General features: G+C 40.6%; 1 long non-coding RNA gene across 1 annotated transcript in view; it reads left to right on the plus strand.

Moving 5' to 3' along the window:
• The window catches only part of LOC102243436, a 21794-nt gene extending 6256 nt beyond the window's left edge, over positions 1-15538 (plus strand). Inside the window, exons 2-4 of the long non-coding RNA XR_314647.2 lie at positions 685-742; positions 13374-13553; positions 15372-15538. This is a non-coding gene — a long non-coding RNA (uncharacterized LOC102243436). The remainder of the gene's footprint in view (positions 1-684; positions 743-13373; positions 13554-15371) is intronic.
• Positions 15539-15810: the final 272 nt, after the last annotated feature.

Here is a 15810-nt window from a genome sequence, read left to right on the forward strand (position 1 = left end):
GTTGTGGGTTTGTCATATATGGCTTTTATTATGTTGAGGTATGATCCCTCTATTCCCACTTTGCTGAGAATTTTTATCAAGAAAGGGTGTTGGACTTTGTCAAATGCATATTCTGCATCAATCAATGTGACCAACTTTTTTAGTAAATCTTTTGGTCTTTTTTTCCCTTTCTTCTTCCACCTCACTGTTAACTCTTTCCTTTGCTCTTCTTCCATTTTCCTGTCCTGCACTTCCTTCCCTAACTGATTATTATTTGAGTTAAAGTTTTTTATTCTTTGTTGTATTCTGAACCTGTACACTTAAAAATTTTTTAAATGTCAAAAGTACGTTGTTTAAAAACCTGTTTTTCATTTTTAGTGTAGATAATGGAAAAATTTATAAGAGTAAACCAGAGAAATAGAATTTCTGATTGAAGGGGCTATTAAAGGTCTAGTTCAAAATGCCAACATGTTGAGTGGTTATTGCATATGACTTTGCAAAAAATTTATTATTGAATTAGTATTTTTCATTACAAGAAAAGATTAAAGTTTTATATTATGCCACCTCCTTTCATCATTCCCCATAATAATTACACATTCCACTCAAATATGAATTCTCTTCCTCTAGATGATATGGAGTTCAGAGTTGTTGTTTTTTTAAAAGCTTTGTTTCCTAATTCCTAATATTTTTCTTTCTCTTTTGCAGCATTATACGTGTATTGCAGATAACTTGGACAAAAGAGGAGGTATAGAGAAGAATTCCAGTATGTAGATTTAACCTCTAACTTTCTTTCCTTTTTTCTAATACTTATTATCTGTTGATAAATTAGGAGTACACACAGGCGTATGCACCCGGGCACGTGTACACACACACACACACACACACACACACACCCACACACCCACACACACACGATACTCAGTGTTGGCAAGACTATAAAGAGGAGAAAGGTAAAAAGCAAACAATGCGGAGGAAAAGCATTTGCACAAATACGAAAACCATTGGTTGATATATTTCTGATATCACGATCTAGTATGTATAATCAAGAAATTATAAAGTGTCAGTATCTTAGAATTGTGTATGAACTGTGGTCGCTGATTACTTAAGCTCAGAGGATGTGGAGCGGTGGGAGATGTGCGGAGGAAGCACCGCCAATAGGGAGAAATGACAGCTCGCGTGAGAGAAGTGATAGTGGCGTGGTCCTTGGAGACTGTTCAGTGCAGAGGCAAATAGTATCACAACAGGAGTTTTGTTTGCTCCAAGTACGACACTTCCGTGTGGTAATTGATGTGTCTAATGATGAACCAGTCTGCAAGTACCACATGCAATTGTGTGCAAAGACGTTTTATTGTAAAATGTGTAAAAAAGAAAGTTGTTTTGGTGTGAGGAGGGTAGGCGGCTTCTTTTCTTGAGTTACTGAATAAATGAGGCACCATCTTCAGACATTTGAACATGTCTGTTATATGCACTTACATTTTATTTGAGTCCTAGTTGCAGTCAAACTCTTTGTTTGCTGGAAAATGTGTCGTTTCTGTTCACTGAAACAATAGAATAAAGGAAATGGACCTGTGTACTCTGTGGTAGATGGATGGCCACTTAATGTTATTCGAAGCGTACGATATGTTTATCACTGAGAGTTGAAATTAGCCCTGAACTAGTGGGCTATGTTTGACATTCTAAAGGTATAAACTCAGTGAGAAACAGAATTAAGGATAGCAGGCTTTTATGCTTGGCAGGTCTAGGTGGCGCATTTACTTGACATACGTTGCTTATATTACTCTCTTGGCAGATTCTCCAAATAGCGTTTTTTTTGTTTTTGTTTTTTTTTATGGCAATACTTTTATTTGAACAAGTTTTTTTGTTTTTGTTTTTTTTATGGTTTATTGCAGTTAAATGGTGAGAATCTTGTGGTACAGTCAAAACAAAATATATACTCTGTATGTGACAAATGTTAATATTATAACTTATCTGAAATGGTTCAGTTGCACTGCAGTCAAGAAATGGAACTTTTTGTTCACCATGAGTTTGCCGCCTCTGGCTTCCTCACAATTCAGTGCAGTGTTGCAATGAACACTTTTCTGAGTGCCCTGTTTGAAATGTTTGTGTTTGTATGATCCTGGGAGGAGAGCTCCCAAATTATATTTCCATATCTAGTCCCTGTAAGCATTTAAATTTGACTTATCAAAGCAATGAATAATCTTTCATTTGTGGCAGAATGTTTAATAAACAGCACCGAAGTGACATCATGGAAACACAAGAAGCTTAAGATGTTCTGTTAATGTTTTAAATCTGTATCTTTTTTTAAATTTAAGATGGGGAGGTAGGAAAGAAAAGAGAACTTCAGATTTTTATGTTTAATCGAACAAACAGCATGTGCTGACAAGTAATAAATAACAGCAGTCCAAAGTGACTAAATAAATTGCTTTCCACAAGCAATGATTCATCTTCTGTCTTTCATTGCCATCAGGCTAGGAGACAGCTTCTTTTTGTCAGCTTATAGGGAAAAATTTGATAGTATAACACTCCTGTTTCTGTTCCCGCAATAGAAGCTCATTATCTTCTATAGTAGCTGCATTTTAAAATATTTAAATACAATAATTAAGTCTCATTTGGTTGTTCATTTACCTAAAACTTTGTGAAGCTCTAATTGCTCAGTCTTTCTGGTGTTTTGCAATATTCTGGTAAAATCACTCCCCCTAATTTTTTCATCTTGGTAAACAGTTCTTGAACACCCATATAGAATGCATACTCTGCTGTTGCCTGGTGTTCTATAAATGTCCATCAGGTCACGTTGCTCAATAGTGTTGTTCAAATCTTCTATATTCTGACTGATTTTCTGCCTATATTTCTTTACTTACTGAGAGAGGGTATATCGTTTTTGCAGCATAACAAATTACCAAAAATTGGGCTTAAGACAGCACACATTTATTATCTCACAGTTTCCATGAGTCAGGAACCTGGGGAGGATGTAGCCGGTCCTTTGCTCAGGGTCTCAGAAGAATGCAATCAAGGTGTCAGCTGGGGCTGTGGTCTCCCCTGAGGCTTGGCAGCCTTCCAAGCCCAGGTGGTTGTTGGCAAAATTCACTTCCATGCAGCTGTAGAACCCGTGGCAGCCTGTTTTTCCAAAGAGTCTCTGACTTCTTCCATCTTTAACCTCCAGATCCTATGTTGAAGGGCCCACCTGATTAGGTCAGACCTGCTCAGGATAATTCTCTTAATTAACTCAACTGACAAGTGATCTCATTGGTGCAAAATCCTTCATTTTTGCCATATAACATAGTGTAACCACAGGAATGAAATATCATATATTCAAGTCTTGTCTAGGAATTATAGAGGGCATCAATAGCAAGGTTGAGAATTTTGGGGGTGCTCTTAAAATTCTGGCAGCCACATAGGAGTATTAAAATCTCCAACAATAATTTGTGAATTTGTTTATTTCTCCTTGTCATGCTGTCATTTTTGCTTCAAGTATTTTGAAACTTGTTACTAGGTGCATTGATGTCTAGGATTGTTACATCTTCTTTAAAAATTGATCTCTCTATCATAATGAAATAACAGTATTTTCCCCAGTAATGCTCTTTGCTTTGAAATCTTTCTTTTTCCTGTTTGTAATATAACAACTTCTGCTTTCTGATTTTCTTCTTACTTTTAATCCTCACCCAAGGATCTGTTTTTCATTGATTCTAGAGAGAGAAAGGAAGGGAGAGGGAGAAAGAAAAACATAGATCAGTTGCCGCCCATATGCACTCTGACTGGGGATGAAACATGAAACCTGGGTATGTGGCCAGACAGGAATTGAGCCCTCAATCTTTCAGTGCACAGGATGATGCCCTAACCAACTGAGCCTCGCCGGCCAGGGCCACTTCTGCTTGGAATATTAATGTTTATTGCATGTAACATTATTATATTTAAAATTGTTTTTCTTGAAAAAAATATGTTGAAAAAAATATTTTGATTAGTGTTAGTATGGTATATCTTTTCCAGTCTTTTCATCTATTTGTGTCTTTAGATTTAAGTTATGTTTCTTGTAGGCAGAAGATGGTCAGGTCTTCCTTTTCTATTCAGTTTTACAATCTTGACCTTTTATTTATTTGTTAGATTTTCTTTACAGTGTATTTGTACGTAGCATAGCATTTGTAACACTGTCTCTCACCTTTTATATACCTTTTGCAATGTATTTCTATCATTTATTTGGACAGCTTTGTTGATATGTAATTTACAGACCTTAAAGTTCACCCTTTTAGAGTATACAGTTCAGAGGTTTTTATAGAGTTGCACATCCACCAACACTATCTGATTCCAGAACATTTTCATCACCCCCAAAAGAAACTTCATACCCATTGGCAGTGACTCCCAGGCCCACTTTCCCCTGGTAACCACTGATATACTCTCAGTCTATGAATTTGCCTACTCTGGATATTTCATATAAATGGAATCATACAAGACATGGCTGTTTGTATCTGTCTTTTTAAATATTTTATTGATTTTTTACAGAGAGGAAGGGAGAGGGATAGAGAGTTAGAAACATCGATGAGAGAGAAACATCGATCAGCTGCCTCCTGTACACTCCCTACTGGGGATGTGCCTACAACCAAGGTACATGCCCTTGACCGGAATCGAACCTGGGACCCTTGAGTCCGCAGGCTGACGCTCTATCCACTGAGCCAAACCAGTTAGGGCTGTCTTTTTTGTTTTTAAGGTTCATCCATGTTGTAGCATATGTCAGTACTCCCTTCTTTTTTATGGCCAAATAATTTTCCATTGTGTGGATACATCACATTTTGTTTATCCATTCATTGGTTGACTATTGGGTTATTTCCATTTTTGGGCTACTGTGAATAATGCTGCTATGAACATTCACACACAGGTTTTTGAATGGACACCCACTTTCATTTCTCTGGCAGTGGAATTGCTAGGTATATGTTTAGATTTTTGATGAACTTACAGACTTTTCAAAATTACCGTATCATTTGGCATTTCTACCAGCAATGTATCAGGGCTCCAATTTCCTTGCCATCACTTGTTATTGTTTGTCTTTTTTCTTACAGTATTTTATTTTATTCTTTTAATCCTCACTTGAGGATATTTTTACATTGATTTTTAGAGAGAGTGGAAAAGAGAGGGAAAGACAGAGAAACATCGATGTGAGAGAACACATCGATTGGTTGCCTCCTGCACACACCCTGACCAGGGCCCGGGCCAGAAAGGAGCCTGCAACCCAACCAAGATAGGTGCCCTCGACTGGAATAGAACCCGGGACCCCTCGGTCTGCAGGCCGATGCTCTATCCACTGAGCCAAACCGGCTAGGGCTCTTTCAGTATTTAAACATGTTGCTTCCCTGGGTTCTCATTGGCTTGTTTCCAGTGAGAAATCTCCTGTCATCATTGTCCCTCTGCACATAACATCTTTCTCTGACTGCTCTTACAGTTTTCCTTATTACTGATTTTGAGCAATTTGATTAAAATGTGATTTTGTTTCTAGTTTTCTTTATGTTTCTTGTGCTTCGGGATTCATTGGTATTTTGGATTTGTGAGTTTATTATTTTTATCAAATCTGGGAAATTTTAAGTGATAATTTTTTCAGATATTTATTATTGCTCCTTTTTTTCTTTTGGAGACTCCACTGATGCATGTATAATAGTGTACTTCAAATTTTTAATCAAAGCTCACTGATGCTCTGTTCATTTTTTAAAATTCTCTTTTCTCTGTCTTTCAAACTCACCAATCTTTTATTCTGCAATATCTAACCTGCTGTTAACATCATATAATACATTTTTTATATTAAACATTGTAATTTTCAATTTAAGAAGTTGAATTTGTGTCTTTTTAGATCTTCCATGTCTTTGTTTAACATTTTGAACATATAAAAATAGTTATAATAACTTTTTTGTGGATAGTGCAACATTTATTTTTTATTTTATTTTTCAATCACAGTTTACATTCAATATTAGTTTGTATCAGTTTCAGGTGTACAGCATAGTGCTTAGACAATCATATACTTTACCAAGTCCCCAGCTATTTCCAGTACCACCTGGCAGCATGCACAGTTATATAATCAATTTTATTTATTTTTTATTTTAATTTAAATTCTTTATTGTTTAAAGCAGGGGTCCTCAAACTACGGCCTGCAGGCCACATGCGGCCCGCCGGGTGTTTTTGCCGCCGCTGCCTGTCCTGCTTAGCAGCCCACTCGTCCCGGGCCCGCAGTGCGCATGTGTGGAATGTCTGAGGGACAGTGAACTGGCCCCCTGTTTAAAAAGTTTGAGGACCTCTGGTTTAAAGTATTACGTAAGTCTCCTTTCCCCCCATTGATCTCTCCCCAGCCACCCCCACCTCCTAGCACATGCCCTTACACCCTCCTCCCTTCCCCTCCCCACTTCCCAGTCTATGTCCATTGGTAAGCTCACAGGCATGCATACAAGTCCTTTGGTTGATCTCTTACCCTCTCACCCCCCACTTTCCCTCAAAGGTTGGACAGTCTGATGCTTCTATGATTCTGGTTCTATTTTTGTTCATCAGTTTATGTTGTTCATTATAATCCACAAATGAGTGAGATCATGTGATATTTATCTTTCTCTGACTGGCTGATTTCGCTTAGCATAATGCTCTCTAGCTCCATCTATGCTGTTGCAAATGGTAAGAATTCCTTCCTTTTTACAGCAGCATAGTATTCTATTGTGTAGATGTACCATAGTTTTCTAATCCGCTCATCTGCTGATGGGCACTTAGTCTGTTTCCAAATCTTAGCTATGGTGAATTGTGCTGCTATGAACATAGGGGTGCATATATTCTTTCTGATTGGTGTTTCTGGTTTCTTGGGATATAGTCCTAGAAGTGGGGTTACTGGGTCAAATGGAAGTTCCATTTTTAATTTTTTGAGGAAATAGCATACTGTTTTCCACAGTGGCTGCACCGGTCTGCATTCCCACCAGCAGTTATATAGTAACTTTTAAAAAGTCATTTTCTGCTTATTCTCTGTCAGTTCTGGGTTAGTTTCAATTGATGAAACTTTCTGCTAATGATGGGTCATATTTTCCAGTGTCTTTATAGGCCAGTTTTGATTGCATGGCAGACACTGTGACTTTCACTTTGTTGGGTGCTGGGTATTTGTATTCATCTAAATAGTCTTGAGTCTTTTTACTGAGACACAGCTGAGTTATTGGTAAATAATTGGATCCTTCCCATTCTCGCCTTTAAGAATTGTTAGGTCCGACTGGAACATGCTCATTCTAGGGCACGTTCGTTCCCACCACTGATGGAACACCCTCTATGCACTCAGTGCCCCGTGAATCCCGAGGCTGCCCGTGGCGGTTGGAGCAGGCCCTCCTCGCAGCCTTGTGTGGGTGCTGGGCGCTAGTACCTCCTGCCCTGGTGCTGGTTCTGTCCTGACCTTGGCAGCTTCCTCACCTGCATGCCCTGCTCAGTACTCAGCCGCATACCTGTGGGGGCCTCTGCCTTGCTCCAGAGTTCTTGCTTGTCTCGGGTGTAGAGTGCACCTCACAGTTTGTCTTCAATGAAGATTTTTCTGTGGCTGGTTTATGTTGACTTCTGTTCTTTTTTAAAAAACACACATATTTTTATTGATTTCAGAGAGGAAGGAAGAGGGAGAGAGATAGAAACATCAATGATGAGAGGGAATCATTGATTGGCTGCCTCCTGCACACCCTCTAGTGGGGATCAAGCCCACAACCCAGGCCTGTGCCCTTGACCGGAATCGAACCCGGGACCCTTCAGTCAGCAGGCCGACGCTCTATCCACTGAGCCAAACTAGCCAGGGCCTGACTTCTGTTCTTTAGGGTGTTTTCCTAATCTTGATAAATTTGGGTCAAAACATACTCTCTTCAGGAAATCTTAAGCCTTGTCTGATTACTGTCTGATTCTGGAGACATACTCATTTCTGTGTTTTGAAGAGGTAGAGAAGTAAAATGTCAATTCGCCTCTCCATGGTCTGTTATGCAAGAGGGAGCTTGCTCTCGTAAGAGCATCAGTGAGCAGGACTGTCAGCTGGTAGTTGTTTGCGTCCCTTCATTTCCTTTAACAGCCTGAGTTCCAATTTAGATTGTCATTTTTCCCCCTCTTAACTATTTCCTCATAAGCAGATAATGAATGTTGCTGGTAAATTTTTAAGAATCTCTTTAAGGCCTTCTTCGTTTACAATGAAATACTGTGTTGTCATCTACTTTTCTTAGTATTAGAGGTAATGGATTTTAAAAAGAGTTGAAATCATGTTAACTTCAAGCTTTATTTAAGTGGCAAAGAAGAATTATTAGGGAATAAATGTTCAATTCTATGAATAACTATTTTCTGGTTGTAAAATAATTTTTATTTGTATAATGCTTAATAGAAAGGCAGATGGTTAATAACTCCTATCTGCAACTATGAAAGTAAAAAAAAGTTTGTTTTAAAAAATTTTTTTATCCAATGGTTATGTGGGCAATTAATCTGTTGCTATTTTTCCATTTGGAACCGATTTAAAATGGTATAATAATATTTAGACACAATTTCTCAGCCATGGAACATAGTTTCTTAGTTTGCTCTGTTCTTGGAAATGCTGAACTATTGAAATAGTTCTTTTCTGTAGAGTGTGGTCCTCCCTTTTATCCAGGGACAGATTTTGTGGCAAATCATTGAGTCAGCAGTTATTTTGAGTCTAACTGAAGGAGATAAAGTTCCTAAGAATTTATTACATACGTGTCTTGCCACTGAGTGAGCAACAAAAATGCCTACCCATCAGTGCTGACTGGTTGCGAATCTCTGAAACATGGTGCCACAGTCCTCATAAATAATAGAGTAACAGGATCGCGGGAATTTGACAGAGATCAATCTCTAGATGGATGAGTTAGTCTATAAGCAAATAGCTACTCAACCTCTTTTGACTTTTAAAAAGGCTCTGTGTGTTTGCTTATCCAGACTCCTGGATTTCAGTGAGTCCCTAGAGATCGAGAAATGCCTGCAGACTCACCGGTGAGAGCAACGGAGGACTGGTGTGTGCAGGGACATAGTAATGTCCCTCGCCCGCTTCTGCAGACTCTGCTCTTCAGCTTGTCCTCATGGAGATGTGCCTTGGCTGTCTCATGAGTTGAATTTGACCTTGATGTCGTGGGGTGAGAAAGCATAGATTTCATCAGTGATCTGGGAAAACCTGCCAGTAATATGTTGGGGTGGCCTAGTTTTATTTTTGACAGATTTATGAGGCTGGATTATGCAGTGCTTTTGTTATTTATATTTATCTTATTTATATTTATATTTATATGCATATATACATATATACCTGTATATAGAAATATCAGTTTATTTATTTATTTCACACATTGAACTTGTCTGAAAGCATAACCTTGGTAGCCAAAGACATTTCCCCCCCTTGCCATGCTTCTCTGGCATCTACCACAGGGCTGTAAACTTGCAGCTGATTGATAGGTATGTTGCCTAATAACCCCTGTCTCCCTATTTGGAATCGGCCATCATTCCCCAACTCTGTACATGAATGAGATGATCTAAAGGCGAGTGAGCATGAATCCAAGCAACCCTCTCTCCATCTCTGAGATGAGGAATGGGGTGGCAGGAGATGCCTGGAAATGGTCTCTGAGGTGCCAGCAGTTATCATCGCAGGTTTCTGGCAGGTATAGACTGGCCAGGATGGTTAGATGTTTGAGAACAGAGTCTAAAAAATTATGTCATGTCCTGGCTGGTGTGGCTCAGTTGGCTGGGCATCATCTGTGCACCAGAAGGTCGCCCGTTGGACTCCCTATCAGGGCACATGCCTGGAAGGCAGGTTGGGTCCCTGGTCAGGAGCCTGCAGGAGGCAGCCCATCAATGTTTTGCTTTCATATCAATGTTTCTCTCTTGTTCTCCCCTCCTCCCTCTCTACAAATCAATAAAAAGTCTTAAGAAAAAAGAAAAAGAAAAGGCCTGTGACTAAAATAAAGTCACATTTTTAATAATCTTTGTACAGTTGTGTGCCTCATTGCCTTTAACATTTGGACAAGCAGGTATTTTTTTTTTTAAAGGATTTTTGTTAAGAATGCTTTGACTGGGTTTCGACAAACACATAGACACATGTAACCTATCAAGAATATTTTTTTTAAAGGATTTTTGTTAAGAATGCACTGACTGAGTTTCGACAAACACATAGACACATGTAACCTATCAAGATATGGAATACAGAAAGTTCTCTCATTTCCCTTCTCAGTGAATCCCTTCCCCAAGCCCCAGAGGCAACCCCAGTTCTGGATTTTTTCCACTGCAGATTAACTTTGCATATTCTAGCATCGTGTAAATTAAGTCATACAATATACACTCTTTCGTGTAAGACTTCCTTTGCTCTGCTTAATAAAAAAAAATGAATAAATAAATAAAAAATCAATGTTAAAAAAAAAGACTTCCTTTGCTCTGAGTAATATTTGGGAGATTTATCTACGTTCTCTCCTGTATCAGCAATTTGTTCTTTGGTATTACTAGTTGCACTGCTTACCAGCATTTATTGACCTGTTCTCTGGATGGTCTCTGGGACTCTCTTATTTTGGGCTGTATGAATAAAGTAGCTAGGAATATCACAAGTCTTTTTTTGTGGATGCATTTTCACTTTTATTGGTACAATACCTATGCATGGAGCTGCTGGTCATAGGGTAGATGTATCTTTCGTTTTAAAGGAAACTCCTGACCTTTTCCTGGTGTGGTTGTGTCATTTTATCCTGCCAGGAACCAGGCTAGTCCACCTAATCCTCTGATTGGTGGTGTTAGTCTCTTTAACTGTGGACGTTCTGGTTAGTGTGCAGTGGTGTCCCCTTGTGATTTAAATTTGCATTTCCCCATGATAATGACATTGAGCACTTTTTCATGTGCTTATTGGCCATTTGTGTAAATATAAGTACTCTTCAAACCTTTTGCCCATCTTAAATTGGGTTGTTTGTCTTTCTGTTGTTGAATTGTCACAGTTCTTTGTATATTCTGGATAACAGTTCTTTATCAGATACGTGTTTTGCCAATGTTTCCTCCAAGTCTATGGCTTGGCTATCCATTTTTTTTAATGGTGAGTTTTGATGAGTAAATGTTTTTAATTTTGATAAAACCTAATTATTTTCTTTTATGGTTATTGCTTTCTTTGACCTAACAAATCTTGGCTACCTGTAAGTCATGAACATATTCTCCTATGCTCTCTTTTGAAAGCCTTGTAGTTTCACCTTTTATATTTGGGATATTTATTTTGCCTTTTCACTAATTTTAACCATGTTTCAAGAATAGACCTTCTAAGCAATGTAAAATGCCCAGTTAAAGTATACTTTTAAATATGAACAAATCAGTGAAGTTAATCAGGTTGAGAGAAACCTATTAGATCTTTCCTGAGAAAGTGTGTGCAAATACAGAATTACTGAAAGACCAAACCCTCTTCCATGTTCATGTTTTGTTTTCTAGCATATGGTTTAAGAATAATAAAGGATTCATTGATTCAAGAGCAACCTTGACTTACAGAGATGGTTTAAACATGCATCGTTCAGTTAAAGGAAAATTGACCTTTCTATGCATTTGTATGTAACGGTGAAGAGCAGGGAGAGAGGAGTAGCACCCACACCTCCAGCTTCAGTGTGTCCACACATGGAATTTGAGAGGAAAGTGAGGATAGAAACCACATCCTCCTTGATTGCTCAGGAGAAAGAACTTTACTTCTCATGTTCCCAAGTTGTCCTTATATTGGTGGCAGTGAAAATGGCGCCAGATGTTGGATCGGTGAGTCTGACCGGACCTCGGTTCAAATATCGGTACTTGAGTCCTGGCTAAGAAAGAATTCAGAGTCAAGACTCAAACTATAAGCAAGAGTTTATTTAGAAAGTCACAGAGGTAAAAGACGTGAGCCATAGAAGAAATGTGTTCAGGAAACAAGTTACACAGACAAAAGAAGAGGCCCCTGCATCTGGAGAGAGAGAGGGGTAATGGTAAGGTGTGGGCGTGCTCCCCAGAGGTAGAGCACACCGAGCCTCCGTCCTTAGGGCTTTCCAGGGCAGGGACTTTAAGGGAGGTCCCAGGGAAGGGTCTCAATAGAATATTCATCAGCAGCACTCCAGGCGTGTTCTTTCAGGGTCTTGGTCTCTACTGAACGGTGGTGCCTGGGCAGGGCTTCACTAGTCAATGCAGCTGGTCCTGAGGTCAGCCAGGACATCGCTTGTCTGGTTTCGCTATGTTACCGGGCCTGGAACGGAAACACTCCTGAGGCCTAGACGTTATCCCCAGGGGTTAATGCTCAAGGGAGTGGGCCTGAAAGGGCGCCCAGGGGAGTCACTTGAGGCCATTCTTTGGCTCCTTGTTCCTCCTCCAAGGGGGTTTACTGCAGGAGTAGAGACATGCCAGGAGAGGAAAGGTCCGGGGTGGGGGGGGGGGGGGGGGGGCCAAACCCCCTGACCAGTGATATGCTAGTGGAGGAAAGGTTACCCTGGGGGCAAGGACTTGGTTTTCCCAGTTTTGCCAGCTGCTGAGCACCCAGGGCTTTCTGCCTGGTGACCTTCTGGCCCCAGCCCCTTGTCCTTGCTCTGCTCATATCTGTCTAACTGCCCGCCACACTTCCACTTGTTCTCTTCTGTCTCACACATCAGACATGATAGTCAGAGGGTGGCTGGCCACACTGCTTCGGGGAGAGTGTAGCTTGTGTTCCTTTGCACGGCCTGGCTCCCAGCTCCTCATGGGCAGAGGCATCTGGCACCCAGATTAATGAACAGGCCACCTGATAGTCTAGCTAACACTGGGCGTGGCTCACTTAAACTCTAACGTAACATTTGCTCCGAAAATGGGTTTTCTGAAGCTTTCCAATTAAATAACTGTGGGTTAACTTTTCGTGGGGCCAACATAGTGGAAACTAAGCAGAATGTATAACCCTGGACTGTTGGGAAGCCTTGCATTGTCACAGTTCTGCCTTAATTCACTGCATATTACTTCCTTTGTAATTTGCAACCAAACTATTCACTTTTCTAAACTATTCACCTTTTAACGTCTGGAAATGCTTAAAGCATTTGGCCATTTGTTCATTTTGTTTAAGCCGTACACCCAAACAGGGTAAGAATATATTTGCCAAAGCAAAGCGTACTGCTCTAAGAGATCAGGCCTGTGCTTTCAAAACGTTTTTCTAACTTAGACAAGCCATCGGATGCTAGTGGTCGTGTTTCTATGCAATTCTATTGGTGATAACATTCCATGTTATGATGCCTTCCCCCCCCAAAAGTTATTTTTTTTTTATGAACTTAAAAAAGTTTCTAATATAAAGGTTATATTATCAACAAATGCTAGTTTGAAAGAACCAAATAGGATTGTGAAGATTACCCTTCTTGAACAATGCCTTAAATGTTTATCTCCTTACTCGTTCCTCATTGCTTTCTTTCTCAAGACATTATGGTTTATTGTGTCTCCAGCAGGTACCTTCCATGTGATTTACACAGTGAATGGCCCTGCTTTCCGAGCAAGTTAATGATATAATATCCCCATTTATATTCAGAGCAGTCAACACTTTCTAGCTCTCAGAATAATAAAAGCACCTGCATTTAATATACATGGAAGAATGGGAAGGCGAATAGCAGATAAGGCACAATCAGGTAAGTGTAATCAGATAAAATATCACAATATTATAGTAGATCAGCATCTGGTAATGACTTGAATTTTGAAAGACTGACAAACAGCATGGCCTAAAGCAGCCAGGCGTGCCTCATTCAGAGCGCCTCTTCCCAGAGCTGATTGCTCCTCTCGTGTTTTCCGGCAGATTAAACAGGTAGGGTTTCTTATTTTAACTCTTGTTGAGCTGCGTTGTGCCGCTGGAAAAACACTGGCAGTGTCCCCGCTGAGCCCAGATCTCGGGAACAAACAGAAAGGACGCACCTCAAAGTAAAACCTTGCATCACCCAGCAGTTCCCTCAGATTGATCCAAATCAATTTTATTTAACAAAAGAAAGCTGGCAGCGATGGGCAGAGCTCTCATTTTCATCTCCGTACTTGCCTGCATGGTGTTGACATTTTCTTCTTTTTTCTTTTTTTTTTTAAAGCAGGAGAAAACAGTTTATTAGAAACTGATTTGTCTCTCAAACCTCACTGTCTATGTTGGCCTTGCCTGAGCCCTAATGTCACAGAACCATCTGGTGTCCCATGGAAAGCTGCAGGTTTGCAAAAGTCAGAGCTGAACAAACCTGGTTTGTCTAGTCTAGTGGAATTTAGCAGTTTTTCCCTTTGAAGTTCCTCTGTGTTGGAGGCCAGTGACCTCCCCAGTTAACTCCCGTTTGCTGGATGGAGACCTGGGGAGTAAGGTGCAGGCTCAGGCCTGCCCAGCCCACGGTCTGCCCAGCATTGGCCCCCCAGTGGCAGGGCCCCGGCCCCTTCACGCAGGGACCAGGAAGAGCCTGGGCTCCTGTCTGCCGCCTTTGGAGCAGGACGTTCGGTAGACAATGGAATTCACGGCTCCATCTTCCGAGAAGGCCTGTGTTCACCCTTGTTCCTCAGAGCTTGTTTCTGTTTGCTGAACTAAGGGGGGAAGCCCTTGGACACTGGCCAAGGGGTGTCTTCTTCAATGAAACTTTCATAACTGTGAGTATGAAGCAAATGGAATAACCGTCCATTGCATGGAGAACAACTCTATGTTTATGGAAATGACTCTTTCCGAAGGTCTCCGTCTCTCCACCAGGTTTAGTGAGCTCAGCCTGTGGTACAGAATACCGTAGTCTGGCTGGCTTAGACAGCAGGCATTATTTCTCATCATTCTGGAGGCTGAAAGTGTGAGGTCAGGGTGCAGCATGGCAGGGTTCTGTGGAGGGGCTCTCTTCCTGCCTTCCAGACAGTGGCCACTTCAATGGGGGTCACGTGACCTCTTTGGAGACAGAGAAACTCTCTGGTGTCTCCTCTTATAATTAAACGAATCTCATGAGGTCCCACCAGCATGACTTCACCTAAACCTATTCAGTACCCGAAGCCCCATCTCCAAACACCATCGCATTGGGGGTTACGGCTTCATCATAGAAATTGGGGAAGACACAATGCAGCCCACAGCATTGCCCAATGGTGTTACTGTGGCAACGTTAGCAAGTAATTGTATCATTGTGGCTGAGACAAAGAAAACTGCTCTCTGGCCCAAACGGTTGACATGCAGAGTATATTTTAAAAATACAAAAGATTATGTAGCAAGTTCAGTCCTGATGGAGCAAACGTCAATCAGTTGGAACCTTTAGAGCCATAGTCTTCCTCCCTTCTCACACACTCCCACTCCTGCACTCACCCCTCCTGCCACACCCGCTTTAGGCTTTTCCGAAAAGAGATCCCAAGAGAAAGTGCTTGTGTCAGGAATTCAATGGAAAATGGAAAGTAACTCTCAAGATGTTTATGTTGTCAACATTCTCATGTACTTTCTATTGTACTGTCTACCCTTGCAGTAACATGGACTGATCACTGATCAGAATGATGAATTAACTTAACCCCCCGAAGGAGCTTTATTCACTCAAGAAGTTGTTATGTATATTCTGAATACCAAGGATGGAACGAGAACTAATTTTCAGAAGATTTCGAGTGGCAGGAGTGGAAAGTAAGAAGGAGTTGGTGGAGACTCCTGGGTTAATGACAACACTGTTTCCCGAGCATCCTGTCTTATGTAATGTTTTCGTTCGTAGAATGAGTCATTGAATGCTTTGGGGAGGTGGTCTGAGATCTACATTTTACGATTGAAAAACAACTTCTTCAAGGTCAGGAGAAGAGAACTGGATTATCCACTTAAACGTGAACTGCACAATATTGAACATTGAAAACACCTCCCCCGACAGTTTTTTTGTTTGGTTGATTGGTTGGGTTGTTTGGCATCTCAGGTGTGACCCAGGA

The sequence above is a fragment of the Myotis brandtii genome, unplaced genomic scaffold, assembly GCF_000412655.1.
Source record: "Myotis brandtii unplaced genomic scaffold, ASM41265v1 scaffold871, whole genome shotgun sequence".
NCBI classification, from domain to species: domain Eukaryota; kingdom Metazoa; phylum Chordata; class Mammalia; order Chiroptera; family Vespertilionidae; genus Myotis; species Myotis brandtii.